General features: G+C 35.4%; 2 long non-coding RNA genes across 2 annotated transcripts in view; both read right to left on the bottom strand.

Annotated features, from left to right (window-relative positions):
* Positions 1 to 1,496: 1,496 nt before the first annotated feature.
* Positions 1,497 to 17,856, bottom strand: LOC133327320 (uncharacterized). Its single transcript, XR_009754224.1, has 3 exons — positions 17,726 to 17,856; positions 8,585 to 8,668; positions 1,497 to 1,617 (listed from the first exon to the last, which is right to left on the bottom strand). It is a non-coding gene; the product is annotated as an uncharacterized LOC133327320 (long non-coding RNA).
* A 622-nt stretch (positions 17,857 to 18,478) lies between these two features.
* Positions 18,479 to 27,841, bottom strand: part of LOC133327319 (uncharacterized) — a 43,917-nt gene continuing 34,554 nt past the window's right edge. The window contains exons 2-3 of the long non-coding RNA XR_009754223.1: positions 20,477 to 20,597; positions 18,479 to 18,604 (exon numbers count right to left, since the gene is read on the bottom strand). This is a non-coding gene — a long non-coding RNA (uncharacterized LOC133327319). The remainder of the gene's footprint in view (positions 18,605 to 20,476; positions 20,598 to 27,841) is intronic.

The following is a 27,841-nucleotide window of genomic DNA, read 5'->3' as shown; positions in this document are numbered from 1 at the left end:
CCAATGCTTTGCGCCCTAATGATCAAATAGCTCTCGACTTTTATAACCTCCACAATTCGCACACAAAGAACAAAGAAAACATTAAAAATATGTAGGATATTTCAAATCATGGACATGGAGATTTTTTTAAAAGCTATAGAAAAAAATTATTACAATTCAGAAAAAAAGTATGCAATCTTTATTTGAGACGATAGTAACACAAATATAATTTCATGATTGAAGATTATTTCATTCAAATGTTGACCGCGACTGTAGCTAAATGATCATTCGTTTGGTAAATTTTGGCATACTATTAAAAATATATCTGCGGCAGCATTCCATTAGCCCTAATGTAAACAAAATCCATTTTTTTATTTTATATGAACCTATAAGTTCTCAAAAATGCTCCTTTAAAATTTCAATTGAAAATCTCAACAATTCTTGAAGATATACCCGATTTATTGCATCAAGAGACAGCAAGAGTGTTTCTCACACTCACACAAACAGTTATTTTACGATTGGAGGGGACGATAAAACTTTTAATCCAATCGGTTTCAAATTTAACACGATATTCTGGATCTACACAGCTACCGTATAAACTGGGATAAATCCAATCGTTGAAGATCTTCTCTATTTTCGAGCTTGGTTTTTGGTGGACATTTTTTTATCTTTGTGTTTGTTCGAAAAATTTCCATACCATAACCAGATATGTAGACTTTCTAAATGCGTTGGAATTTTGAGACTCAGATGTCTCAGTGATCGGCAATCATGCCCGCCGTTGAAAAAGAAGGACTTTTCTTTATTTCCAAAAAAACAACAACAGCCTTTTTCAATTTATTTTCTTCTTCTTTAATAGAACCCCCATTCTCGATTTTATATTTTCGAGATTGTCAATGGTCTGGTAAATGAATACCAATGCATGTTAAGGTTTGTAACTTATATAATTGAATATTTAAAAGAGAAGAAAAATAATTTTCAAAATTTGGTTGTTGTTGTTTTTGTTGATTAAAGAAAAGTCCTTATTTTTGATGACGGGCATGATAACTCCTCACTGGAACATCGGAATCCGGAAATTCCAAGGGTGTTAGAAAGAATACATGTCTGGCTCTCGTATGAACTAGGATTATTGACTTCGCTCAAAAATTGGCTTTATACGATGGATATGCACTCCCAGAGAAATGTGTAAAATTTTGGAACCCATTGGATTATTAGGTTTTGAGTTATCGCTCTTGCCGTCACTTGATGCCCACACAATAAATGGGCTATGTCTTCTTGAGATTTCCACTTGGAATTTTGTAGGGACATTCTTGAATTAGTGTAGGTTTGAATTAAGTAAAAACCGGAAAGAGGGGGGGAGGGGGGTTGTCCTTTAAGTCTTTCAAATACATGTATGCGAAGTTATAAGCCTTTAAAATTATGGATGCCCATATGCCAGCGGGTTGAAACTTTTCGAAATTTGAAATGGTGAATGATATATATATATATATATAATTTAAATAATTTTACAAACAACTTACCTTTCCGGTATTGTACTGTAGTACAAAAGCAATGTGGCAATTTCATAACAATTCAGGCCAGCTGTTAACACACTTTCAGCATCAACTGTGATCAACGGATTTCCTTTCAAGTCTCGAGTTCCTGAAAAAATAGTAAAAGAAAATGAAAGCAAGAAACAAATTAAATATAAATTAATTCATAACAATATACAAAACATAAATCTACATATTCATGGTGGTGGTGGTCCAAGACAAGACCTGATAATTTGTTAAGCTCTTTAATAAAAATATGCCAGACCATTATTCTACCATTAGAAGCTGTACAACAACGCATTTCCCTAGTTACCTGCCTGCAAAGAGAAATTTCTGTTGTGCCAATGAAATATGAAATGAGTGCGAAAGATTTTCCAATTAAAATTTCATTTGCATATTCCATTGCGCCAAGGAAAATGTGAAACTTGCAGAAAATGCAATAACAAAATTTCATGGGGTGTGTTTTCTGTGAAGAAGAAGAAGAAAAAAATTGAAACGATCAAATGTCAATATAATGCAATCATCACTTGACCAATCAACCAGACAGCAAGTTAGCCAAGTTAAGTCAAGCCAATCAGGCAGGCAGCTAGCCAGCCATCAATCGGGGATCAAGTTACGTTGGTGGTTGGTATTCGTTTTTATTGACAAGTTATTAGAATTTACAAACTGCTATGTGATGTGCGCGAGATGCATCTGATGGAAGTGATGGACAGTCCAGATTTTTTTCTCAGCTTCTTAATGGACCCATAATGGAGACAGTGGTAGTAATGTAAGTTTCGAAAATTGTTAGATTTCAAGGGAATATGACAAGGGTCGTACATGTTCTACTCTACACTAAAAAGGTGTGATTCATTGAGATTTTATACAAAAATTAGGATATAAAACATATGGACATGCTATTTTTATAGATCAATATAGCTTTCATTAATTTGATCTAATGTGAGGGTGGATATCAAGAGGTTTGATTAAAGCCTCCTATTTTCCAAGGCTATGATTTTGTATAGTCCATCAATAAAGATTCCGCATCATTTTCGTTATTTTAAAGGGCTTTCGGCACATTTTCAACAGAAGTAGATGTAATTTTGCGTTTCAGTTTCTTGGTGAGTAAAAACTTAACTGTCAATACAGATCTATATTGTGGGATGACATGTAACGGTTGAAGTTTTAAATCTATTTTTCCAACCGAAGAGGATGAAAACGTCGGAAGAATTTTATGGTAGGTTTCCGTATTGCAATCCTTTTAGATATTTTGATATTACTAGGCGGATTTTACAAAAAAAAAAAAAAAAAAAAAAAATGTACGTCAATGTACCATAGTCTCAAGCAATTTCAGGTATTTTGAAGACCCGCCTCTTAGTGCAGGCTTCAATCCTGTCTTCTACAATCCATCTCTGTCTATAAATTCCGAATTTTATTAGGAAATTTCAAACCATCCCGCTCGCATCGTTCTTGGTTAGATATTCAGAAAACGATAATGCAATTTGTAAGCATCAATGGAATGCTTATGAAAGTTGACATAAGATTAATAACAAAATATCCATCACGAGTTCAAAGTATTTAAACATTTCTGGGGTTATCATAAAAAGGGTAATTTAATTGAAGCATATGCCTCCCTGTACAGTTCTGATAGTCAAGGATGGATATCAATGGAAATCTTACGAAAAGCGGAAATGATTCCAACTCGATTTCGAGGTATTTTTTTTTGCTGATCATTCCTTGAAGAGACTATTGGGGCTGTGTCTTGCGGAACAATTCTGCTAGTCTAAAAGCTGCATCTATGGAAAGCTTATGCAGAAAACTGCCTATTGGTACAGCAAGAAGATTTTTTGTGTTAAATAAAAAAACAGTAAAGAAAGTAGTAAAGTCGGACGGGGCCGACTTTATGATACCCTTCACCACTTTGGGTATATTCAACAGATCGTCGAATTTTTGAAGGACCATTATGTAACTGGACCGATTTTCAGGAAACTGAACACACATCATTCTAGACCTACTTCAGTACGCTGTGCCAAATTTCGTGCAAATCGAAAGATATATAGGAACTTTGGTGCACCATTTACATTAAATCGGACGAAAATATATATATGGGAGCAATATCTAAATGTGAAGCGATTTTTCCCAATATCAATAGGGTTCGTCCTTGGGCCAAATAAGTGACCTATGCCAAATTTCATCCAATTCGGATTGTAAATGCGACCTGTACTTTGTTTACAATTTAAAATGGACAGACGGACGGACATGCATAAATGGACTTAAAAACTGATTCTATGCATATTCTCAAGAGGAACCATGTGTCTATCTCGTTTCCTTTTGTCTGTTACAAACATATGCACAAAGACATAATACCCTGTACCATAGTGTGTTGAAGGGTATAATAAAGAAAGGGTAACTCAATTGTCCAGTGTACATTTCGGAGATATCAAAATAAAAATATTGTAAATTTTTCTCTGACAACCAGAAATTCTAAAATGGTCGCCAATTCGATTGGAAAGTGCGGCCGGAGGAAGGACCCATATAAATCCGAATATATATAAATAGTTTGGAAATAGGTCTTTTGACCTTTGAAAATTAGAAAGTCTAGGAAAGGATTATTATATCTTCGAATATTTTTATTGAGAATAAATATTTTACTACGTCTCCCTGTATTATGGAACTAGGATCCTGAAAATACCTATATATTGAAATGTTTCTAATATAAGACCATTTACCCTCTGAGAAATTTTAAGCGGGTTATTTCATAATTAATTTTCTTTTTACTAAGAGGATATTTGCCTGAAAAAAAGAAAAATACAGGCCTATGGAATATATTTTATTTATTGGGGTAAAATTCTATGACGATCTACCCATGGTCATGCGTCATTCTGTTGTAATCACGTTAGCTTTCGAAGGAACTGAGATAGGGTGCTGAACTCAGCGTAGAGTTGTCCCTTGTCTATATTCTGGTTAAGTTCAAAAAATGGACTATATCGGTCCACATTTAGGTATAGCCTTCATATAACTTCACCTTTGCGGTTATGAGTATATTGGACGCTTTTTTATCCGAATTTACTGTAATTCGAATTTACTGTAATTATACCCTACACAACTATGTTGTCAGGGTATTATAGCTTTGTACAGCCCCAAAAGTTTGTAACGCAGCGAAATATTGGTCCTAGACCTACCTTTAAGTATACCGTTCGTTATATCTCGACTAGCTGAGTCGATCTAGACATGTGTCCGTCCGTCCGTCCGTCCGTATGTCTATTATAATTTGTAAACACGATACAGGCCACAGTTATGGACCAATCTTCATGAAATTTTGCATGTAGAATGGCTTCTGGCCAATGAAGACCCCTATTGTTTTTTGGAAAGATCAGTTAAAAACTTTATTTTTGTCTAATTTTCTGGTCTCTGGGGCCTCTGGAGCCCAATTATGACCCAAACACTGTGAATTTTTGCATGGAGAAGTGGATCGGGCCAAAGAATAAGCATGCCTGTTTTGATAAAGATCGGTCAATATTTTGCGGGTCAAATTTACCCTAACTTTTGTGTGAAAAATGACAAAATGTGTATTCTATAGCGTATATATTTACCCCTGAAGAACAAAGTCCCGAAAAGTTGATAGCATATCCAAGAGTAGTGCTTGTCCTTTAAATTGATACAAATTATGTTGTCGTGTGTACTCGGATGTGGGAGTTGCACTTAAATATTGACAGGTGCTTAGGTATTCAAATATTATTTAGTAACACACTAGAGGGCGAAAATATAACGCTGATAGTTTTGAAATTTTCCATGAGAATTCAGGTATGGTCAAGGACAACGCCTATAATTTTCGGTGATGACCAATTAATAATATTGGGATGAAGTGGACCGAAAACTTAATTTTTTGTGTTTTTTTCGAGTTGATCTATAGGCCACAATTGAAGGCCGAACATCACAACACAATACCTGGTGAAAGGAATCGGGGCAAGTAATTAGAAGAGATATACTGAATATTATTAATATTTGTTGGCCTCTAGTCGATCAAGAGGGTGCAAATATCGCGAAATATTGCCCAATCTCAGAATGTAGTATCACAGAAAGTTAGATTTTCGTGGAAGTTGTGTAGGGTATCATATGATCGGCCCCGTCCGACTATACTGCTCCGCTCACTGGTTTGAAATTATATATTTTTGTATTTTGGACAGGTTCGAATTGACTGTACGTTGGGATAGGTTGCTGAATTTTCATAGAGTTGTCTTATTGGATGAAAAATCTTCCAAAAATATCAATATTTCTTTCCTTTTAGTTATATCCCTAATACTGTGGTACCGAATGTTCTCGCGATTTTGTGTATTTAGAATCGATTTTTTAACCGAGTTGGCTATTATTTCATATTTTAGGTTCTCATTAGGTAGAAAATATCCCCACCAAAAATATCCACGTTGACCCAAGACCCAATGTAACGATCTGGTCCATTAGCCGGTATTTGAAAAATGTTGGGTACATTTTACTTTCTATTTTGGGTTCTTATTGGGTTAATTTTTTACAAAAAAAAGTATTATCGGTCCACTATAAGGTAAAGCATTTTGAAGATTTGTTATATATTAGGCTGGAGGATAAGAAATCCATTATTTTTATATGAACAATAGGACTTTATTTACCATGCTTCGGAATGTCCGATTTGGGCCAAATATGCATCGTTTTGTTGTATGATTTGTTGCCATTTTAAAAGTAACTTCATTATGCCTCTCTCATAGAAGTCCTGCTCTCTATTTGCAAAAAATCTCTAGTAGGCGATTTTCACAATCCTTCCTTAATACCAATTTTTTATCATTAACGAAATTTTGCAATGCAAGAAAAAATATGATAATTGCTTGGTGCCAAGTCCGGACTGTATGTCGGATGCATTAAAGCTTCTCAACCAAGTCACCGAAGTTTCTGGCGAGTCATTGTAGATGTGTGTGGCCTAGCGTTGTCCTGGTGGAACACGACACCTCTCCGGTTGACAAATTCTGGCCAATTGCTATCTTCAAACGGTCAAGTTGTTGACAGTAGAGATCAGAATTTAGCGTTTGGCTCTATTTGCAAAAAATCTCTAGTAGGCGATTTTCACAATCCTTCCTTAATACCAATTTTTTATCATTAACGAAATTTTGCAATGCAAGAAAAAATATGATAATTGCTTGGTGCCAAGTCCGGACTGTATGTCGGATGCATTAAAGCTTCTCAACCAAGTCACCGAAGTTTCTGGCGAGTCATTGTAGATGTGTGTGGCCTAGCGTTGTCCTGGTGGAACACGACACCTCTCCGGTTGACAAATTCTGGCCAATTGCTATCTTCAAACGGTCAAGTTGTTGACAGTAGAGATCAGAATTTAGCGTTTGGCCATATGGAAGAAACTCATAATAAATAATTCCTTTCCAGTACCACAAATGCTTAGCAGAACCTTCTTGGCCGTTAGTTCTGGTTTGGACACCGTTTGATGTCCTTCACCGCTCTTTGACCACGATAGTTTTCGCACATGGTTATCGTATGTGAACCATTTCTCATCTTTAGTCACCATACGTTTAAGAAATTCGCAGATTGAAATTCGATCCATCCTATTTTTTCTGTTCAATGGTGTGACACCCAAACATCGAGCTTCTTTTTGAATCCAGCTTTGTGTAAATGTTTTAAAACAGTTTTATTACGACTGATAATATGCCGGTCAACTTTGATAATTTCTCCGATTTTTTAGAAATTTTCGACCACCGGCCAAATGGATTTCTTTTTCCCCAACCTAATATGTTTATATCCGCCAACCATCATTTTCGGTATTTTCAAGTTCCCGGGTCAATTTTACAGCCAGGGTCTGCAGTTTGGTATTTGGTAAAGACTCCATATTCATGTTCCGATTCAGACTTTTTTGAATGTCAATCTCATGTTGAATGCCATAAAGAGTTCGATACATTTTGTTAAAAAAACGTCTTTGGAAAAGTTGAAACCGTTGACAATTTTTTTTAAATTCAAGTTTATTTTTTTTTTAATATACGACTAAAAATGCTTTTAAACGGGGTTTATAAAAATCAAGGCCTATTAAAAATGTTTTCTTATTAAATTAATGTTTATGTAGGTCTTTAAACCCACAATTATCAAAGCTATAGCCGCATTATTAAACAACTTCGCTAAGCTATTTATTTAAAAAGTTCACGCTTGTGGTTGAGGGGTACCCATGATTAATATTTCAATGAAAATGATCTATATATGTTAAAATCTACATTTTCAAAATTTCATTTTTTTAAATTTATCACTCTGGCATCAGTGTTCTTCATTAGTCCGTCAGTCATTAGAATGAAAATGACTGGCTATTAAACGAAAAACAGAACCATTAGCCAAACATCTTCGATGGTGTGGTGTGTGTAAATTGAGTCTGGTTAGTGAGAAATTGCAAATCAATTTCAGAAAATCTTTTAAATTCCAAAAAAAGAAAAAAAAATAAAAAAAAACATCTAACAGTTTGAGTAAATTGTTTTTGTCCCCAACCCACTGAGTTGTTGTTGCCACGACCACATCAGGGTTACTAGTTACCTAGCAGATTAGCAATTTGTTTAGCAGTGAAAGTAACTAGAACTATGGCATCTTTTTTGTCGTTCGGAAGAAGAAGAAGAGGAGGCCATTGTAGATTGAAAGGTGTTGGTCATAAAAAAGAGATAAACTGCAACCGCAATAAATGGCAAAAGGTGTGGCTGGCTGGCCAGTCGGCCGTCCGACTGGGTGTTATTTTTGTATGTTTGTGTAACGTCTAAGAATTAAAAGAAAGTGTGTTGTCGTGGTTTTTCGTTTAATTACTAATGCCACCGCTACCGCTTCTTGTGGGGTAGCACTCGTTTTGTGGGCCACCAATTTTTTTTAGTCAAAGGAAGGAACAACCAACAGCATAGAAATATTTAATGCTCACCACTACCGCTGCTTAGAAGCTGTTATATTGATGGCAATTTTCTGGCGGTTGGTCTGTCTGTCGTTGGTTTGTTGTTCCACTATCTTTCGATATCAACAACTCAGCCAAAAAAAAAAAAAAAAAAAAAAAAAATAGAAACACCAAAACAAGAAGACGAGGAAGAATAAATTCAACTTACCTGGTAAATAGATGCCAGATAAAAGCAACTTTTCAGGCAAATCGGTAATTAAATTTGGCGCTATAATTTCACTTTCCAAATGATCTGTAACGAAATGTGCAAAGAAAACAACAAAAAAATTAGGTGAAATATAAGATATGATTTAGAAACAATGTTATTTTCTTGAATTTAAAATAAAATCAGAGATAAGCAGTTAATTTGTGTTTGTTAATTGTTGTGCCTTTGGGGATATGGGTATTTGTGAATATCACAATGACTTGGAGAAAAGTTATCAGATTTCCAGGTGATAAAAAATGCACGTGTTGTACTAAATCAAATTAAGTCATTTCCTTTTTTCAAATAAACGCTTTAGTCGCAAATAAATTGATGTTGTTGACTATTTGATCCGTTACTTGGCGAAACCAAATTAAACAATTAAAACCGGCGTTAGCATGGCACAAAGATGTCATCTTTTAATAACCTCCTCCATGTGTAAAAGCCAAACACTATATCCACTGCCAATGAAAGCTTAGAATGGATTTCATTGGATACCTATACCAAAACTAAACTCCTATGTTGTTAAAATATATGAAGTCCTGTTTTCTCTATACAGACTAATTGTTCTGTATAAAGATACGTCAAACCTTACCGAGTAAGTTTATACTAATAAAAGTGCCTTCTATAAGTAAATGTAAAGACAATTTTGGCTAAAAAACTTTAACAGCCTGTTTCTGGCGGATTAGAAACGAATTCGTCCGTCTGTCCATTGGAATGTTTATGTTTTGATAAAGATCGGTCAATACTTAGTGGGTCATATGGACCCAAACTTTTGTGTAAAAAATACATACTCCTGATGGTCATAGACACTTGACCATTAAATTGATACCAATTATATTGTTGTTTGTACTCGGATGTTATGATATTGTTTAGTACTACTATCACCCCCACTACGCCTATAATGTTCGGTGTTGTTGAGATGATATTTAGGGTATGCAATAAACCGAAAACATTAGGCAGAACATCACATATTTTAAACGGCGAAGGTCATCTGACCAAATACTTATGACGGCTGTTTAGATAATGATCGGTCAATATTCCGAGTGTCAAATCAATTACCTGGAGAAAACAAGATTTGGAAAATATGCCGGGCTTAGAAAGTAGAGCCTTTTAATCGACCAAGAGAGTGCAAATATCGCGAAATATTGCCCAGGTTCAAACTCTAGAACGGCCGAAGGTTAGATTTTCGTGGCAGTTGGTATACTGCTCCTCACTGGTGAAGGGTATCATGTAATCGGCTCGGTCCAACTTGACGACTTTCCTTACTGGTTTTAAGTTATATTTTCACGACAAGAAATTTATGGCGCCCGATTTGAAATACTGTTAATGCTTTGGTTTTTTGGTGTAACAATGCTGTCTCATCGATATAACGAATAAAGATTAATTTTCACGAAACTTAACACACATCACTCTAGACCTAATTCATTACGCTGTGCCAAATTGGGTGCAAATCGAAATATATTAAGGGACTTTGGTGCACCATTTACATTAAATCAAACGAAAATATATATGGGGCTATATCTAAATCTGAACCGATTTTCGGAAAACTTAACACATATCACTCTAGGCTTAATCTAGTACGGTATGCTAAATTTCGTGCGAATCGAAAGATATATAGGGTCTTTGGTGCACCATTTACATTTAATAGGACGAAAATATATATGGGAGCTAAATCTAAATCTGGACCGATTTCTATAGGGTTCGTCCTTGGGCCAAATAAGTGACCTATGCCAAATTTCATCCAAATCGGATCATAAATGCGACCTGTACTTTGTTCCCAACAATACATGGACGGACAGACGGACATGCGTAAATTGACTCAGAAAGTGATTCTATGCATATTCTCAAAAGGAACTATGTGTCTACCTCGTTTCCTTTGGCTGTTACAAATATATGCACAAAGACATAATACCCTGTGGTACAGGGTGGTGAAAGGTATAAAAAACCAGTAAGGAAAGTAGTAAAGTCGGACTGGGCCGACTATATGATACCCTTCACCATATATATTCTACATATGTATCCTAACAGACATCGCTTTTTTGTTATATATCCGATTTCAGGGAAAATTGCCAGAGACTAATTTATATTACTTCAGTACGTTGTGTCAATCGGATCTAGGATCTTTTCATGAAGCCTACCAACATCATTCTAGCCTTAATCCAGTACCCTGTGTCAAATTTCGTGCAAATCGAATGATTCTCAGAGACTTTTGTGCACCAATTGCCTAAAATCCGATGCAAATGTATATGGGATCTATATCTAAATCTGAACCGATTTTCGCGAAACTTAGCACACGTCATTCTAGCCTTAATCCAGTACCCTGTGCCAAAATTTGTGCAAATCGAATGATTTTCAGAGACTTTTGTGCACCAATTGCCTAAAATCGGATGAAAATATATATGGGATCTATATCTAAATCTGAACCGATTTTCGCGAAACTTTGCACACATCATTCCAGACTTAATTCAGTACGCTATGCCAAAATTCGTGCAAATGAAAAGATTTCCAGGGACTTTGGTGCACCAATCACCTAAACTCGGCCGAAACTATGTATGGGAGCTATATCTAAATCTGAACCGATTTTCATGAAACTTAGCACACATTGTTACAGACGCAATTCGGTACGCTATGCCAAATTTCGTGCAAATCGAAAGATATATAGCGTCATTGGTGCACCAATTACCTTAAATCGGATGAAAATATATATGGGAGCTATATCTAAATCTAAACCGATTGTCACGAAACTTTGCACACATCATTCTAGACTTAATTCAGTACGCTGTGGCAAAATTCGAGCAAATCAAAACATTTCCAGTGACTTTACTGCACTATTTACCTAAAATCGGGCGAAGCTATATATGGGAGCTATATCTAAATCTGAACCGATTTTCATGAAACTTAGCACACATTTTTATAGATGCAATTCGCTACGCTATGCCAAATTTCGTGCAAATCGAAAGAAATATAGGGCCATTGGTGCACCAATTACCTTAAATCGGATGAAAATATATATGGGAGCTATATCTAAATCTGAACCGATTTTCACGAAACTTAGCACACATCATTCTAGACCTAATTCAGTACCCTATGCCAAATTTCGTGGTGCACCATTTACATAAAATCGGACAGAACTATATATGGGAGCTAAATCTAACTTTGAATCGATTTTCACGAAATTTAGCATACATCATTATGGACCTAATTTAGTACTCTGTGCCAATTTCGTGCAAATCGAAAGATATATAGGGACATTGCACACCATTTACCTAAAATTGGACGAAAGTATATATGGGAGCTATATCTAAATCTGAACCGATTTTTCTCAATTTCAATTGGGTTCGTCCTTGGGCAAAACAAATGAGCTGTGCCAAATTTCATCCAATTTGGATTATAAATGCGACCTGCACTTTGTTTGCAATTTAACACCAACAGACGGACGGATGGACGGACATGCATAAATCGACTCAGAAAGTGATTCTATGCATATTCTCAAAATGAACTATGGGTCTATCTCGTTTCCTTTTGCCTGTTACAAAAATATGCACAAAGACAGTGTGGTGAAGGGTGTACAAATTCGAAAGTTCGGTGCTTGACAAAATTTATTGCTTGCGGGAAGCAAATGCCTTTAATCCACATATAATTTTATTTCCAAGCTTCTTAAGCATTCGTTAGCACGACATGTGATAAGTTAGTCAGTTCAACATTGCTTCAAGATAATGCAAACTTTTTCTATCTTCTGATAATGAAAACTAAAAAAACTGTGGTCTTGACCATGAATGAAAGTTCAAAGGGTTATCCATAACAAAAAAAACTATGTTGTTATAGCCTATTTATATGATGTTTGTTTATTTTTTGTACCCGACCTCTATTATGGCAACGGCGTTATATTAAATTTTTTCATAGCATTTGTTATTTTACAAAATACCAACATTATAATTATTACAAAGAACTATATTCAAAAGCATTCATCGTGCGCAATGTTTGTAATAATGATCCCGCCCCATTTTAGACATTTCGATTCTCCTAGGCACATTTTCAACCGAAGAAGTTGTGAATAACAAATTAAATGATATAGAACCCTAATAAAATCTCCGACCGATTATAGGTATTTAGAATTCCCATATCATGGTGTAGGGTACCAATAGGTCGCCCTAGCCGAACTTAAAAATTTTTACTTGATTCTTGTCATTTATTTTTTTTTTTTTTTGCATTAGCATCGGTGAGATAAGAACCATAATTCTTTTTCCGAATTTTAGGCAAAATATTTATTATCAATTTTAGTTTTATTAAGTAGATTGTCAATTCAAGATCGCGATCGGATGATATGACGAAAAAATAATTTTAAAATAAAATGCGTAAATTACAAATAGTATTCGCTTTAATTTGCCTATGGACGTCGGAATATGTGTCGGCGGAAAGTACAAGTCAAAAAAGATTGCAACAAATTCAAAATAATATCGATGTAAATGCAACAGTGTGTGAGAATTTCTATCAATATGCTTGTGGCAAGTGGTGGGATTCAAACCTAGTGGCAAATCGAGGAAATCTGGAGAGTCTACAAGCAACGGTGAACATGGAAATGGAAAAAATCTTTGCAGCCAAGGATTTTAATAATTCAACAAAATTTTTAAAAAATCCCCACAACTATTACCAGGCCTGTGTGGAGAGTTCTGGTGGAGAAAAGGAAGTTGGAGAATATTTGAAATGGCTAAATACCGAGGAGGCTATGAAATGGCCAACAGAGTTGTGGAATAATGAAAGTCAGTGGAATTGGGATTATGATTGGATTGAATTATTGGCATTGACACGAAGATATGGGTTCAATGATCTATTCTTCCAGGAAGACATTACCCAACGTATAGATGATACTCGGCGCATGATAATTGAATTGAAACGTCCCAAATTGGAGAGAATGGAGAATCTTTGGTCTTATATGCTAAAAAATAACATCTCAGAATTTAAAGAGATCTTTGAAAAATTTAGTGAATTTAATCAGGCACTATTCGATGGCTTGTCGGAATTATTCCCCATTCAGGATTCTTATTTGGATAGTCACATTGATGATGATTCCGATTTGGTTGCCTTGGGGGATTTGCAAATGCCCTGGTTGGAGAAATATTTATGTGTTCTTCTAAATCAAACCAATGTTGATCCGCAAATGCAGTTGTACATACAAAGTGTGGATTATTTGAAGGGGCTGTTTGCCCTGCTGATAGAATATGATAACTCCCTGATTTGTGATTACATACATTTGCAGTTTTATGTGGATCTAATGCGTCAAGATGTGAAACGTGAAGAGGGGAATTGTATGACAAGTACATGGGTGGAATTTCCTTTGGTCCTGCAATGGTTGTATGGAGAACAACATCCAGAGGTTAAACGTGAAGTTCTGGTGATTGAAGATATTTACAGAAAACTAAAAGAGAATTTCTACGCCACCCTGCATTTAAATGTCTATCAATTTGGCAAAGACATTTTAAATTATTTGGATATGAAATTAGAAAATCTCAACCTAACAACAATAGTGGATATTTCCCCTGAAACCTTTGAAAAATTCTATGGTCATTTAAATCTCACAACGGATGATTATTATGGGAATATTTTAAAATTAAGGAATTTCAAATTCAATATCACTCATCAATGTCTAAATTCGCATCCACAAACTCCAAGTGAACTAATGTTTCTGAATACCCTCTTTGGAATAAAGGAGAGCCCTGCTCAATACCATCTGCCTCGTTTATATGCCCGCCAAAGTTGTATCTTTTTACCCCTAACCATATTACAGTACCCCTACTACAGCCTGGACATGCAAGATCTTTACCTTTACAGTTCGTTGGGCTTTCATTTGGCCCGAGAAATCGCCAAGGCTTTTAATCCCAAGAATTTGGAAATCACTCTAGACGGTTCCAATGATTACAACATGGCTGATGAAATATTTGATTATCCAAAATTTGGCCTTACAATGCGTCGTTTAAAAACGGATTTTTCCTTTACACATGAAATTGAAGAAGTTATTGCCGATTTGGATGGTCTAAAATTGGCCTATGAAACATTTCTTGCCGAACATCGGGATATTATACATAAGGAAGTCTTTGTGATTGACGGAGTGCCGCGTACGGTCAAACATATTTTCTTTCTCAATTATGCCCACAATTTTTGTAATCGAAATTGTTTGGAGAGTGCCATGAATATAGGGCAATATAATTCGTGTAATCGTGTCAATGTACCTCTAACACGTTTTGGCAAATTCCGATATGGTTTCGGATGTAAAAAGAATGTTAAATGGGGTTATCCCATGTGGAGGGGAAAGAGTAATAAATGAAATGTAAATAAATGTATATATTTATAGGAAATGACATTTGTTTTATTTATGAAATTATCTAAATTAAATTAAAAAAAATAATAATTTGGAAATGAAATCAGACTATGGAGTCGCGGTCTATGAGACCATTTTGTTTAGATTTGCATGATTTGTGACGACTGTGGGCGTAAATCAAATAATGACGATAAGTTCGGTTGGATCGAGCTTTTTATGCCCACCACCATGAGGTTCGCATTAAAAATACCTTAAAATTAGTCTAAGACCTTTAGCATACAAAAAAAAGGAGGATCCTTTACATGAGACATATGGCAAAATACGGAACTTTATTTAAAAGTTCTTAGGAATACGTTTTGTACACCCGATTATCAAAGGATATCCCCTACTATTAGACAATGCAGATGTCAAATTACATCTATTTTTGTAAAATATGCCTAGGATCATGAACCTTATTATAAATATTTGACAGTCGTTCAAAAAACGTCCTAGTCGAATGGTGCCAAAACATGTTGAAGAAATAATAAATCGCTGTGCTTCACCACATCGTCACAAGTGACGAATCATTGATCTCTGTAGGATATCAATTCTGAGTTATACACCACAATTTCAAAACCGAACAGTAAAAGACGAATCATTGTGCATCGGACAATCTTGACTCTCATAAAACGCCTCAATCTAATCCCTTTTTTGACTGACCAGAACGTGGAATTGATTCACGGTACATCCTTGTATTGGCACCAAATGACTTCATTTTTACCATACATAAAGAAAAAATGCATTGTCAACAATTTTCCTTGCAAAAAATTATCAATATTGGTCCATGTATTCGCATGAGCCCCAAATACAATGGTACCGCATCACACATCAATTCTGATCGCAACGGCCTAGCTATGGATCTTTTCACGGCCTAGCTATGGATCTTTTCGGCCTAGCTATGGATCTTTTCACGAAGCTTAGCAACATCATTCTAGACTTAATTCAGTACCCTATACCAAAATTCGTGCAAATTGAAAGATATATAGGGGCTTTGGTGCACCAATTACATAAAATCGGACGAAAATATATATGGGACCTCTGTCTAAATCTGAACCGATTTTCAGATTTAGATATAGCTAGCAAATCGAATGATTTTCAGATACTTTGGTGCACCAATTAACTAAAATCGGATGAAAATATATATGGGACTATATCAAAATCTGAACCGATTTTCACGAAACTTTGCACACATCGTTCTAGACTTAATTCAGTACGCTATGCCAAAATTCGTGCAAATGAAAAGATTTCTAGGGACTTTGGTGCGCCAATTACCTAAAATCGGGCGAAACTATATTTGGGAGCTATATCTAAATCTGAACCGATTTGCATGAAACTTAGCGCACATTATTATAGACGCAATTCAGTACGATATGCCAAATTTCGTGCAAATCGAAAAATATATAGGGGCTTTGATGCACCAATTACTTTAAATCGGATGAAAATATATATGGGAGCTATGTCTAAATCTGAACCGATTGTCACGAAACTTTGCACACATCATTCTAGACCTAATTAGGGACGCTCTGCCAAATTTCGTTCAAATCCAAAGATATATAGGGACTTTGGTAAACAATTTACCTTAAATCGGACGAAACTATATGGGAGCTATATTTAATCTGAACCGATTTTCACGAAACTTTGTACATATCATTCTAGATTTAGTTTAGTACGCTATGCCAAATTTCATGCAAATCGAAAGATATATAGGGACTTTGGTACATCATTTACCTTAAATCGGAGGAAAATATAAATGGGAGCTATATCTAAATCTGAACCGAATTTTCCCAATTTCAATAGGGTTCGTCCTTGGGCCAAACAAATGAGCTGTGCTAAATTTCATCGAATTCGGATAATAAATGCGACCTGTACTTTGTTTACAATTTAACGGACAGACGGACATGCATAAATCGACTCAGAAAGTGATTCTATGCATATTCTCAAAAGGAACCATGTGTCTATCTCGTTTCCTTTTGCCTGTTACAAACATATGCACAAAGACATAATACCCTGTACCACAGTGTGGTGAAGGGTATAAAAACTATATCCATACTCCAAACCCACCCTCAAATTAAAAATTTTAGGATACCATTCGGTTAACCAAATATTTACCAACTTTAGTACACATAATTCCCTTAACTCCCCTATGATGATTCTATGAACAATTCTAAGCAACTTTGGTGAAGGAACCTAAGGTCAATCTCGATTTTAGAATCTCCCACTTTTCAAAAATGTTTTTTCCCCCTATAACATCATTTTGATTCAAAATGCGATTTTTTATTTATAGTTATATTATTTTTGTATGTGTATATGGGGGTTTTTGGGTCGAAAAATTCATTTCTGATCTCTATTTTTACCTATGACCCACGCAAGAGAGCGTTTCATACATATTTTGACTATAAAACAGACGAGATAGACCTACGGTTCCTTCACCAAAGTTGCTTAGAATTGTCCATAGAATAAATCTAGGGGCTGGTTTTAATCGAATTTTTCCGCTCCATACAAATTGGCCCGCCCTAGTATTCATGTATTCAAAAAGTACTAAACAGTACTAAATTTGGCACAGTTTGAGGTACGAATGGAACTGAAGTCCTAAAATTTGAAATCAACATTTAGTACTTTTCATGCCGTTCTAGTACGAATTTCCCAGATATTTCTGACACCTTTTGGTGTGACCCTCAATCCTAATTTCAAGATTTTAGCTGCATTGGTGAATCGTTAAGAAAAATATCGTTTAATTAATTCGAACTTACCATCGGTCAACGAATTACGCCTATCTTCGGCATTTTCTTCGTCACTGTCTATGTGGGGAAATGATTTTCCCAAACAGAATCTCGGTAGGGTAGGTGATGTATTCGAATCTTTCGGTTGGTTATTATTTTCACATACATTGTTGTTGGTGTTGCTGCTTGCGTTATTATTGTTGTTGTTTTGACCATTAGCAATGTTATTATTATTGTTGTTGTTGCTGCAGTTATTTCTATTATTAGCATAATTCAAATGTCCCTTGGTGTATGACGAATTACTGGAACTACTCGATGCAGTACTAAGACCACTGGCACTACTATTACCCGACGATGTTGAATTCATGCTATCCTGACGATTGGTGAAACGACGCAACATATATTTGTTGTTGTGTAGCTTATTGTTTTTCGTAATCAGCTCACTGCGTCTCAGGATACATTTTGGTGAACCGGTGGTTGCATTGTTGTTGGTGGTGTTCTTTTGATCCGCCGCTTCTTTATTCGCCATCGATGATGGTTTTTGGTCGGAGACGACATTGTTGTTGTGGTGGTTTTGTTGATGATGATATGGTCCTGTTAGCTGATTGAGCGATAAACGCTCTATGCTATGCTCAACACCAATTAGCAGATTTTGCAGAAGTTGTGGCAAATCGTCACTCAACATTTCGAGGGCAATGGGACTCAGGTACAGAGAATTATCATATGGATCGAAGGAGACAATTTTCAGGGTGGGATCTGCGGAAAATGAAGTTGGTGACTCGTTCGTTACAGTTGACGCCGGCGATGATGATGTTGTCGCTGTTGTTGATATCGTTCGAGTTTTGGCAATATAATTTAGCGTTGGTGTACGCCAAATGGCATACAATTTTGGTTCGGACTTATTTTCACCTGCAATACAAGAGAAAAGCAATTATAACACAATAATAAATATTTCTCAAAATATTTGTATTTAAGGCCTTTAAAGGCTTCCATATCCTAAAAGAGGCATTTTAAGGTCTTTAAAGGCTTCTATCATCTCAAAATGGCATTTTAATTTTCTGTGGTCTAAAAAGGAATTTTAAGGCCTTTAAAGGGTTCTATCGCCTAAAAAAGGCATTTTAAGTTTTGTGTTCTAAATAACCATTTTAAGGCCTTAAAGGCTTCTATCGCCCAAAAAGGCATTTTAAGGCCTTTAAAGGGTTCTATCGCCTAAAAAAGGCATTTTTAGTTTCTGTGGTCTAAAAAAACATTTTAAGGTCTTTAAAGGCTTCTAAAAAAAGCATTTTAATTTTCTGTTGTCTAAGGCCTCTAAAGGCTTCTATCGCCTAAAAAGACATTTTAATTTTCTGTGGTCTAAAAATGCATTTTAAGCCTTTAAAGGCTTCTATCTCCTGAAAAGACATTTTAAGGCCTTTAAAGGCTTCTATCGCCTAAAAAAGGCATTTTGATTTTCTGTGGCCTTAAAAGGCATTTTAAGGTCTTTAAAGGGTTCTATCGCCTAAAAAAGGTATTTTAATTTTCTGTGGTCTAAAAAGGCCTTTAAAGGCTTCTATAGCCTAAAAAAGGCATTTTGATTTTCTGTGGTCTTAAAAGGCATTTTAAGGTATTACAGGGCTTCGATCGCCTATAAAAGGCATTTTAATAATACCCTACACAAGTATGTTGTCAGGGTATTATAGTTTTGTGCAGCCCCAAAAGTTTGTAACGCCGCGAAATATTGGTCCTAGACCCACCTTTAAGAATACCGATCGACTAGCTGAGTCGATCTAGACATGTGTGTCCGTCCGTCCGTCTGCCCATTATAATTTGTAAACACGATACAGGCTACAGTTATGGACCAATCTTCACGAAATTTTGCATGTAGGATGGGTTCTGCCCAATGAGGACCCCTATTGTTCTTGGTAAAGATCGGTTAATATTTAGGGGATGAAATGGACCAAATACTTAATTTTTGTCGGTTTTTCTGGTCACTGTAGAGGCCGCAATTATGGTCCGAACATCGCGAAATTTTACATGGAGAAGGGGATCGGGCCAAAGAATAAGCATGCCTGTTTTGAAAAAGATCTGTCATTATTTAGCGGGTCAAATGGACTCTGACTTTTGTGAGAAAAATGACAAAATTTGTATTCTATGGCGTATATGTTTACTATTGACGGACATAGACCCGAGAAGTTGATAGTATATCCAAGAGAAGCGGTTGACCTTTAAATTGATACCAATTATATTGTCGTATGTACTTGGATGTGGGAGATACACTTAAATATTTACAGGTGCTTACGTACTGAGATATTCTTTAGTAACCCATTACCACACTGGAGGGCGGAAGAGAACGACTATAATTTTCGGTGATGATCAGATAATAATTTTGGGATGAAGTGGACTGAAAACTTATTTTTTTCGAGTCGACCTATAGGCCACAACGGAACATCACAACACAACACACGGTCAAGGGAATCAGGATAAGTAATTGGAAATACTGTACTGAATATTAGTAATATTCGGAAAATATGCCAGTGTAAGGAAGAGGTGCTGTTGACCTCTAATCGGGCAAGAGGGTGCAACTATCACAAAATTTTGCCAGGCTCGGAATGAAATTCCGCAGAAAGTTAGATTTCCGTTATAGTTGTGTAGGGTATCGTATGGTCGGCCCCGTCCGACTATACCGCTCCGCTCACTGGTTTTGATTATTTGCTACATTTTTATAAATTATTTTCGTAAATTGTTGTAAGTGTGGTTGTTGACAACTTTGATGTTAGTTTTTATAGTTTTTTTGACACTCACCTGGTTTAACACATAAATAAATCTCGGCAGGTTTCACGTGCTTATCATCAAGGCCCCCCAAATGAAGTATAACTTCGCCAATAGGTGTTACTAGAGGCCATCCTTGACTCCAAATTAAAGCCTACAAACAAGAAAGAGACAAGAAAAACAATATTTAAAATTTTGAAAACAAAAAAACATGACTGACATAAAAGTCATTAAAGTGTTGTTGTTCTTACAATATTCATATATAGTTGCTGTTGTTGTTATTGTTTAGCTTTGTATTGAAAATGTAATAAAAATTCAATAGATTTTGAAAACCAAAAAAAAAACAACTGAGAATTTTTCTATAGAATCATGATGTGTTGTTGCTGTAAACTTGTCCAATGGTGAAAAATGTGTTTGTTGTTGTTGGTTTTTATTTTTCAATTACAATTGCATTTATTTTGCCCTCTTTTGTTGCCACTTGGTAGTTTAGATTGTAGGTTGCAGTGTTTAAATACATTGACAAAACAAAAAACTTGGTGTTATATAGACAATAATATGAAGAACACAGTCGTTAGGTTCGGACAGGCTGTACCTTTTACACCCGACACCATAAGGTGAATCTTCAAAATACCTTAAGAATAAGTCAAAATCGTTTATAACAACACACAAACATGTAGATTGCCTAATACCTTAAAAAATACCGAAAATGGACGGGACCTTTATGGTGGTTATGCCAAAACAGGGAACTACATAGAAAATTGGCTCCAAAAATGCTTTCCCCCTTCGAGTAGAAAATTGCAGCCACTTATGTATATGGAAGATATATCAGAATATGGATTTATATGGATAATTCTCAGCATCCAATAACTGAAATACTCCGGAATGACAAATAAAAGTCATTTCGGTGGCAAAATGCGGATAAAACCTTTATTATACCGAAAATGAAGCGGTACAGTTATGCGGACTCCGATGAATATTTCGAGTTGTGGTGGTCTTTTATAAAAAATATATATATAAGACCGTTTCCATTTGTAACAGGGTGTATTTATAAAAGACTTTCTGACTTCTCTAAAAGCTGTGGTTCTATGAAAATATCTCCTGTTATTCTCCAGGAAAACCTTCTGGTCTTCTATTAGAAGACATTCTGGTTTTCCCTAGGAAAACATTGTGGTCTTCTGTATAAGGTCTTCCCTAAGAAGACCTTCTGCTCTTCTCTAAGAAGTCTTCTGGTCTTCTCTAAGAAGACTTTCTGGTCTTCAATAAGAAGACCTTTTGGTCTTCTATAAGAAGACATTTTGGTCTTCTAAAAGAATAACGTTTGGTCTTCTATAAGAAGGCCTTATGGTATTTTATAAGAATACATTCTGGTCTTCTATAGGAATACTATGGGGAAGACCTTCTTGTATTTTATAAAAATACCTACTGGTCTTCTAAAGGAAGACCTTCTGGTCTTCTATAGGAAGACCTTCTGGTCTCCTATAGGGAGACCTTCTGGTCTCCTATAGGAAGACCTTCTGGTCTTCTAAAGGAAGACCTTCTGGTCTTCTGTAGGAAGACCTTCTGGTCTTCTATAGGAAGACCTTCTGGTCTTCTATAGGAAGACCTTCTGGTCTTCTAAAGGAAGACCTTCTGGTCTTCTGTAGGAAGACCTTCTGGTCTTCTATATGAAGACCTTCTGGTCTTCTATAGGAAGACCTTCTGGTCTCCTATAGGAAGACCTTCTGGTCTCCTATAGGAAGACCTTCTGGTCTCCTATAGGAAGACCTTCTGGTCTCCTATAGGAAGACCTTCTGGTCTCCTATAGGAAGACCTTCTGGTTTTCTATAGGAAAACCTTCTGGTCTTCTATATATAAGACTTTCTAATCTTCCATAAGAAGGTATTCTTCTACAATAAGGCAAGCAGATCTGATTTTCTATAAGAAGACCTTCTGAACATCTATAGGAAGACCTTCTGGTCTTCTATAGATGTCCTTCTGGTGTTCTATAGATGTCCTTCTGGTCTTCTATAGGAAGACCTTCTGGTATTCTATAGGAAGATCTTCTGGTATTCTATAGGAAGAACTTCTGGTCTTCTATAATAACACATGTTGGTCTTCTAAAATAATACCTTTTGGTCTTCTATAAGAAGGCCTTATGGTATTTTATAAGAATACATTCTGGACTTCTATAGGAATAATATCGGGAAGACTTTCTACCTACTGGTCTTCTATAGGAAGACCTTTTGGTCTTCTATAATAAATTCTTCTGGTCTTTTATCAGAAGACCTTCTGTTCTTCTATAGGACGAACTTCTCTTTCTTCTATAGGACGAACTTCTGGTCTTCTATAGGAAGACCTTCTTGTCTTCTATAGGATGAACTTCTGGTCTTCTATAGGAAGAACCTCTGGTCTTCTACAAAAAGGATGGGATTTTCTGGTCTTCAATAAGAAGACCTTCTGGTATTCTATAAGAAGACCTTCTGGTCTTAAATTAGAGGTTTTCTATAAGAATAACATTCTGGTCTTCTATAAGAATTAATTCTGATCTCTATAAAAATATCTTCTGGCCCTCTTCTATAAAGTCTTCTTCTTCTATAAAGAAGTCTTTCTGTTCTTCTATGATAAGACCTAGTGGCTTTCTAGAAGAATACATTCAGGTCTATTACAAGAAGTACTTCTGGTCTTCTAGAAAACTACCTTCTAGTCTACAATATGAGATCTTGTGATTTAATTCATTGTGACATCTTTCATGTGGGACATAGGACCACTTGTGTATGGGTATGCAAAATTTCAGGAAGCGGATATGGTCCTTTTGACAAAAAAAAAAAAAACACAATATTTATTTTACACAGGGATGGTCCGTGCGACGAATTTTTAGGTTTTCGACTATCAAAAAAGTGTAAACGTCGAAAACGTTATATACCTGTATAAAATGTAGTAAACGTAATTTATTTGAATATCATTACCATATATAGGTATTTTGTACAATATATATCATTTTTATATATATCTGGCTATTCTTTACTGGAACTGATAAACAATTCCAAACTTATCGGAAAAGAAAATTTTGAAATTTGATATGGATTTGAGTAAAACATACGTAATTTCATAACTGATTAATGGAAATAGCTGTTTTGTCAAAAACCTAATGGTTTTGGGTAGGTTTCCGACGTTTCTGACGTATGTATTATACGTCGGAAATGCAGGCCATTTACGTCACTGTTTCTGACGGGCCATCTCTGCTTTTACATTTTAAGTCATTCGAAAATAATCCGTTTTCCTTTTTTAAACACTGTACACTGTAGCTGTTGCAGGTGCTCTCCACAAATGATGTGCGCACAACTGACATTCACGCATGCCTATTTTTTATGATCTGTGAATGAACGAATATGCATTTGTCAAATACATCTGTATATGTATGTACGTTTGTTTTTCAGATAAGAATTTTTGAAATGAATGTCACCGCATTAAAAAAAAACAACATTCAAATTTAAACCATTAATGTTTCGGACAACAACTACCCACCAATATATGTTCTCCACTCCTTAGTAAATGATTGAATTGCTGAACACAAAAAAAGCAAAAAACGAGAAAATAATTTTCAAAGCTATTGATTGCCATTTACGCTGCATTGTGGCAATGAAAATCTAATGATAACCATTATTTTCTTGCCAGCCAGTCTGCCTTTAGAATGCCATTGAAAAAATCGATGATAAATTGTAGATTGATAGCTAAAAACAAAACCGAATATGAAAAGAAGAGACCGTGCCTCTTTTGTTTTGGAAACTTTACGTATCACTGACCCTCATTTGGGGGTGTAGAAAGAACAACGGTTTTATTTGAGCGAGGAAATATCAATACCAAAATCGGAAACACATGGGGTATGGGGTTTGATCGCCTGTGCGATATGTGCCATTTGCGGGCGTTTTGTCATCTTTGTCACTGACATTAAAAAAGTGTAATTATTATGGTTGATTTCATTGATGATATCATGATGGATTATCATCATCATTAGCGGCGGATACATGTGGATGTGGTCTATTTACAAAAATACAAAATGGGATTTGTTTTTTCTTTTCTAATTTGTTTGGTTGCGGAATTTTGGAAATTGAGTTCAATGTCTATTGCTGAAAATAGTTGACAAAAAAAAACTACTTTGAAATTATCAGTTGATGTTGCAACAGAAGTTTAGTCTCAGCCTAGGATATATCTAGTACTAAATTAATCCAGACTTTTTTATGTAATTTTGGACAATTTTTTTAGGCGTGTGAAGCCACAGTCCACATGGGCGAATATATACTAAACATTTTTTGCATAGAAATATCCGAGAATCCGAAATTCCAAACAAGTTTCAAAAGTGGGTAGGACAATCAGGTGGGGCCTATATCAAATCGTGGACAATATTTTGCAGAAATGTGTTTTACCCTGCAGTATCCGGGAATGTCAAATAACAGCCACTTCATTGGGAAAATGTGGCTAAAACCTTTAAAAAACTGACGATAGGGGGCTGCGTTTATTGAAGGGCTATATCAATACATGGACCTATTATAACAATTTTCTGGACCAGGTTATATTAGCATTGAATGACCCTTTTTAAAATATTACAGGTGTACCGAATATTGTATACCATTATATGGGGACTGCCTTTTATAGAAATATTTATTACCCTATGAGATCCCAATGTACCAAAAACAGCCAATTACTTAAAAAAAACTCAAACTACCGAGTAATGGAGGGTACTATTTTATGTGGGCTACACTGAAACTTCGACCAATGTTTATCAATGAGAATCCGAAATAAAAAATTACAGCCTATTCGGTTGAGGTCTATCTTTTTGTAAAAACGTGTCCAAAAGCCTCAAAATACCAATTGTAGGTGTGTAATGTTATAAGGAGAGCCGATATTTTCAATACCAATCATTTCAGGAGTAGTAAAATATGTCGAGTTATATCATGATTTTAAAAGACGGACGGACAAACGATCGCCCAAGTTGACGTAGATCTATGCGTATTAGGCCCGTACATAATCAGCAATCGATTATGTGTGTGCTCGAATCCAACGAAAGCTGTACTCGAATCCAACAAATCTGAAATAAGTGTTTCGAACCAAATGGTCGCCTGTTTCAATTCAAAATCGAGCCCATGGTCTGAGGGAGAGAAAATTCCGTATGGGGATGAAAACCCTTTTCAGGTGTATTTAGAATCCAGAAGGGCAAATTTGACATATGTCAAGTTTTTGAGTTAGATCTGATGACTTTTTGCTGCCAACCTGAAAGTGCATGTAGAAAACCTTTATATATTTGTTTGCGGATATTTCATTTATTTTTGAGATGGCATTCCTGCAGTCAACTCGAATAAGGAATATTTTTGTAAAATATATCCTCCTTCTATCACGAGTACTTATTTTCTGAAAAAGTACATTAAATTCCACTAGGCGAGATTTTTTTACCTCCAAATTTTCTACAAAAATGCCTCTCATAAGATTTTAGAAATGGTCCCTAAAGACTACATACCGATCTTCAGATTTTATATTAGAAGTCCTTCTTTAAGAAGACATTTTGGTCTTCTGAAATATTACCTTCTAGTCCAACATAAAAATCTTTTCTTATCAAGAAGAACACCTTCTGGTCTTCAATAAAAATATCTTTTGGTTTTCTCCAAAAAGATTTTGTGGTCTTCTATAAGAATTGATTCAGATCTTCGTCCTACAATATGAATACCTCGAAAACGAATGCATTTTTGGGGTTATGGTGAAACTTATTTCCGGACTGCAATTCAAAAATGCATGGACAATTTGCGCTTAAGGGGACCCCCCATTCTCGGGATAAACTTTATTTTTATTTAATTCGAATCTACACTAATTCAATAATGTCCCTACAAACATTCATGTAAAAATCTCAAGAACTTTATTGTGTCAGCATCAAATGAAGCCTAAAGGGCTTCTCAAACTTTAAACGCATTTTTCTCTTTTGCGAATGCCGGGCACGATAACTCAAAAACTAATAACCCAATCGATTCCAAAAAGTCGATCGATCACAGACAGCGTCGTTACTTGGTGGATTGGTCCTTGAAGAGTATGAAAGACATCGGGAATTTCCTTGAAATTCCACTCGGATGTTACGTCATAAAGCTAAATTTTAAATTCAACTCGGATGTTACATCATCAAACTAAATTTTAGCATCTTGAACGTCAGAGTTATTATTTGGTCTTTGCTCCCTAAAGGCGAGATATCGATATTCATATTTTTCGACGTCCTTTTCCACTTTTATCCGATCCTTGCTTAGAAAACTTTAAATCTACGAAGGCTAATAAATATCGAATAAAACCAAACATTATAAATAAACCTTATGAATAACTGTCGGATTCGTTTGAAATATTTATATTTATTTTGTTTCAAAATATAAATATGTCTGTTAACGTCATTGTCATGTATAATAGCATCGCTTTCTATGAGCAAGATGTTTGTTTAAATAACACTTTTCGGGCTTCCGTAAGATTACATATTTCCCATTTTATGTGTATTCGTCAGTATACAGTATTCGATTTTAATACTACTTTATAGTCCACAAGAGTTTCAAACTTCATTATAAATTTGTCTTTCAATAAAGAAACATGTAATTGCAAATTTTTAACAAGTATCCAAAAAATACACAATTTAAAAGAAATAACTCATTTTAAATTCAAACTTTACATTTCAGTATGTTCTTTTTGTTGGCCCTTCGAATAAATTTGCATTACCAAAATGTCAGCATGGGCCTAATACAATGAGTCATACACACAAAATACAATCCAAAAAAAAAGAGGAACATTCTGCACCAATAAATCTTCGACAAAACAAGATAGTTGTTGTTTTCCCTTCAAAACAAAAATCCGAAAAGAAAAACTGTTTTAATTTTTCAAATTAACAAAAACTTCATGGTATAGCCACCAGCCTAGCCGTTTAACCTTGTCAGCCGTATGGTAATCGGTTTTTAGACGGGCACTACTATTGCAACACCCCTCTCTAAACTGGCAGACAATTTGTTTAAATCGAAGTTCAAGCAAAAACGACAGACCTGCAGACATACAAATAAACCGAGTCATATTGAAACAAAATAGTTAAAAAAGGTAACTGTAAATCAATAGTACAAGTATTTTACATTTGACAGAAATAGGACAAATTCAACAGCATTTACACGACGACGAATATTGAAATGTAAAATAAAGCAAAAAACAAAAAACTAACAACAACAATTTTTCGCACACCATCAAATCACAACACTCCATATGTAAATCGTTTGACAGTTTCACCGATTGAACGAATACGATTAGAATGAATATATTGTGGCTGAACGTTTTTTTTTCGAACAACTTTTTAGAATTGTAGCTATGTGTCATATTGGGTTAAAAATCGAAATAAAACAATATAGAAGATCGAAA

The sequence above is a fragment of the Musca vetustissima genome, unplaced genomic scaffold (assembly GCF_032173495.1).
Source record: "Musca vetustissima isolate MV318-11 ecotype Yass unplaced genomic scaffold, APGP_CSIRO_Mvet_v1 utg9339, whole genome shotgun sequence".
Lineage (NCBI taxonomy): Eukaryota > Metazoa > Arthropoda > Insecta > Diptera > Muscidae > Musca > Musca vetustissima.
Note: the sequence above shows the minus strand (reverse complement) of the source record. Positions and strands in the feature narration are given on the sequence as shown.